The sequence below is a fragment of the Calidris pugnax genome, unplaced genomic scaffold, assembly GCF_001431845.1.
Source record: "Calidris pugnax isolate Ruff unplaced genomic scaffold, ASM143184v1 scaffold425, whole genome shotgun sequence".
Taxonomy (NCBI): Eukaryota; Metazoa; Chordata; class Aves; order Charadriiformes; family Scolopacidae; genus Calidris; species Calidris pugnax.
In genome coordinates this window covers 736,371-740,344 of record NW_015091137.1, presented here as the reverse complement: position 1 = coordinate 740,344, position 3,974 = coordinate 736,371, and positions in this window count along the sequence as shown.

Sequence of the window (3,974 nt, the reverse complement as noted above, 5' to 3'; positions counted from 1 at the left end):
TTATTGTTTGGGGTTTTTTAATGAAAAGAAGAGACCAGACCCCAATTCCTCCTCTGGGGCTGCAGGTCTCGGCTCACCGAGAACTCCCCGCCGTGTGATGGCGGGGAGCGGCACCGTCCTTTTCCCCGAGCGCTCAGGGCACTCTCCTGGGAAGGGTTTGGGGATCTGGCACTCTCCCACGGCCCCGAGAGTCCCCCCTCGCCCCCCGGTAGGGACCCCCCTGCATCCTCCAGCAAAGGGATCTGGCACCCCCCTGGCCTGAGTGTGGGTCTGCCAGCACCCCGGCCCCCAGCTCCAGCCACCCCCCGGGATGCTGCTCCGGGAAGGCTGCGGCAGAGCCAGTTCCCTTGGGAAAACTCAAGCCTGGGCAGATACTTGAGCCGGGGAAAGGGACCCCCATGTTCCCAGCCATTTGTCCTACCCCAGCCCCAGTGCCAGCTCTGCCCTCCCTCCTCCCCAGAGCCTCCCATGTTTCCCGCCAGCAGCCTGGGGTCTGTACTACACACTGGGTTTTTCCCGGGGGTTTTCTGGTGTTTTTCTCCTTTCAGGGAGATCGTTTGTTGTTCAACGTTTTCTGCTGCCTGCAGGTCAATCCGGGCTTACACAGAGCAGGAAATAAAACATTTGAAGAGCAGCAGCTGTGAGGGGTCAGCTTCTCCTCCTGTTTAACCTTAATCCATGAGCAGACCCAGCCCCTTTCCTCCCCACCACAGCTCCGTCCTGTCCTCTTGGTCCCATCACCATCTGGGAAGGCAGTGACGCCATGGGACAGACCCATCCTCACACCAGAGCGCTCAGGCACAAGCCTTTCCAGGATGATCAAAGCGACTCCTCTGAGCAGGAAGCAAAGCGAACCCAGACACCTCTCCAGCCCTTTTCCTTTGCCCAGATTGTGTTTGTCCAGAGAGACATCAGCTCTGGACATCCTGTAGAGTTAATGTACCCCTTATAATGACCCAAGCACGGTGTTGGCACAGCCCACCTGCACCCCGGGGCAATCACCTCTAAGGCCTCACACCTGCAGATGATGGGGTGCAAGGCAGGGCAGTTACAACAGGAGAGGAAAAATCCAACAGAAAACAACTCATCTCAAAACATACACAGAGACACAGCCACACGCACACACAGAGAGGCATGCACAAGTCAGGAAACAAACAGGGTCATGGGGAGGAAGAGCAACAGCTGAAATGTCCCAGTTTGATTTTCAGGTTTGGTTTATTTTGCAGCCACTTTGCTTTTCCAGGACCCTCCCCCGTGATCCCAGAAGGGGGATGGGGACAGGGAGGTGGGTTTGAGCTTGCCTTTGCCTCTACTCCCCATCCCCATTGCACCAGAGCGTGCGGCCGCTGGTGCCGGTTCCTCAGGCGCTGGGAGGCAGCACAGTTGGGGTACACAGCGGGGGAAGGAGACCCCATCCTCGGGGATGACAAGTCATCTCCAGGCCCTGGTAGAAAAGAACAATAATAATGACCTCAAGAAAACCACAGAAATAGAGCATGACTGTGCAAAGGCCACCCTGCACATGCCTGGGGGGCTCGGGAGTCCCCAGAGTGATGGGCTACGCTGTCACCTTGGGCTGTGAGTGGGGTTTTTCAGCTGTGAACCAGGTTTTACTGGCGTTACCAAGCCAGGGGCCACCCCCAGCCCCCCTGCAGGAAGCCTGGCCCGTTTCTGTCCTCCAGCAGTCCCACCATTTTCTGAGAGCAGCTGCAGTCTCAGATGGGTGATCTCCCGTTACCCCGGCTCTGCTGAGGAGAACCAGGAAGGGACAACCCTCCTCTCTGGAGCTGGAAAGGGCTGGGGATGCTCCCACCCTCACTGCACCCGCTCGTGGCCCGAGACCTGTGGGGTTTGTGCTCTGTGGTGGGGGAATGGCTGGGGGTGGGAAGGGAGAGTGGCAGAGGAGCGGTCTCCCAGCCCTTATTATATTTTAAAATGTAATAGCACGATGTCTATTTTCGTAGATGGAACAGATCATTTCTGGAAGAGGGCCATAAATCTCAAAGGGAGGGGAAATAATTTGGCCAAGGTCATGTTGAAGCAGCAAGAGTGTAAAAGGGAAAAATATTAAAATAACAACAAAAATGCAATTGAGGGCTGGACTGACACCATCTCCACCCCAAGCCCCCTCCCCAGCCTGGGAACCCCGTCCCCTCTGCCCTGCTGGTCCCTGCCCTGCTGCCCTGCCACTTCCCAGCACCACCCCACGGAGCTGCGATGGGAGCGAGGGGCTGCTGGGGGAGAGAGGCCAAAGGGGCCGAGGGGAACAGAGACCCCAGTGAGCAGCCCCTGGCAGAACCCCAATGCCCTTGCTCTCCAGCAGCCCCTTCTTGCAGCTCCCTCGAGTCCCTCCAGACCCCACACATTGTGCCATGCTCGGGGAGCCCTCAGGAGTGCCAGGGCGTGGGACTGGGAACAGTCTCGTGCCCCTGCGTGCTGGGGATGACGATGTGCTCAAGGCGGTGCTGGGCTGTCACGGGGGGGGGGAGGAACTGGGCTCCCCCCTGCTGCACTGCTCCCCAGCACAAGGGCACAATGGCGACAGAGCTGGGCAAACACCATGGCAGCACTGCTGAGGAAGGTGAGGAAGCTGCTGGTGGGTCCCCCTGCCCTGTGGTATCTCTTGTCCCCCCAAGGCAGCAGCAGCCCCTCTGCCCGTCCTGGGCCCCCGTGCCAGGGCTCTGGCAGCACCATCCATCACCGCTGGCTGCCTGTGCCATCCATCCAGAGCGGAGGCAGGGCAGAGGCGCAGGCTTGGCAGGGCCAGACCTGCCCGCGCAGGGAGAGCACAGCCAGCTCGGTGGGCGCAGAGCAGGGGCTGCAGGGCCAGCAGGGATGGACTGGCTCCGAGGGGCAGCTGAATGCCTGCCAGGCACTGCTCAGCTCTGCCCAGTGCACGTCCCCGAAGGGAGGAAGGGGAGAAACTGCTGCAGGCAACAGGGTGCCCAGCACTGTCCCAGCCTGCAGCCATGGAAGGGCTCAGTTCTGCCAGGTCCAGGCAGGGAGCCCCCTCCTCCCACAGCCCGCAATGCAGGGGTCCAGCTGCCTCGGGCAGCTAAGATCAAGCAGGGTGAGGGGACAGAGTCATGGGGCAAAGCACTCGAGGGGGCAGATGAGGGTAAGAATTTAGGGGGCAGCTCCAATTAGGTGGGAACGACGTGGTGGGAGTGGGAAAGGATCCCTGGAATACCCGTCCCATCCACCGTAGCATGGGTCAGCCCTTCCCTGGAGCAAGAGCCAGGCCGGTGTGGAAAGGCCAGCCGTCCCGCAGCGCTGGCATCGGAGCCCCGCGCTTCCGGAGAGCACGGCCCTGGCAGCGCCGCATCTCCCCGCGGCTCCTGGCAAGTGGCCGAAAACAAACTGCTGCTTGTACCCTCTGGCTGCTTCTCCAGGCTCGGCTGCCAGCTCCTCCGTGCCAGAGATGGCTCTACCGGGGCCGGGGTTGCACGGGGAGGGGGGGGCGGTGGTGCCCGCGCCCCAGCCACTCGCTCTGCGGAGCGGCATCCCCAGCCCCTGTGCCCGGGCCAGAAGCAGGATGATCCCGCACTCCAGGACAGGGCACCGGCTCCGGGCAGGCTCTGGCCTGGCTGCTCTGCTGAGAAAGAAGCATCAACCTCCCCTGGGAGGACTTTCCCCTCCTCGTTTCCTCCTTTTGCTATTTAATTTCTTCTCTAGCCCCATCCTTCCTCGGCTCAGTGAGATCAAAGAAGTCTTTGTGGCACCGGGCACGTTTCGTAGGAATCGTTGTTTAAAGGGGGCGGGGGGAGGAGGCACTGATGGACCGAGAGGAGGAGGAGGAGGAGAAGAGAGAGGAGAAAGAACCCCGCGCAGGGTCCCGGCGGGACGGGGAGGGCACGGGGGACACCGGGTAGCGGCCCTGCGGGGCTGGGGGCTCCTCCCGCCGTGCCCCCCAGGGTCCCCACAACCCAGGGCCCCCCCAGCCCTGAGCCGGGGCTGCACCAGCGGAGCGCCCG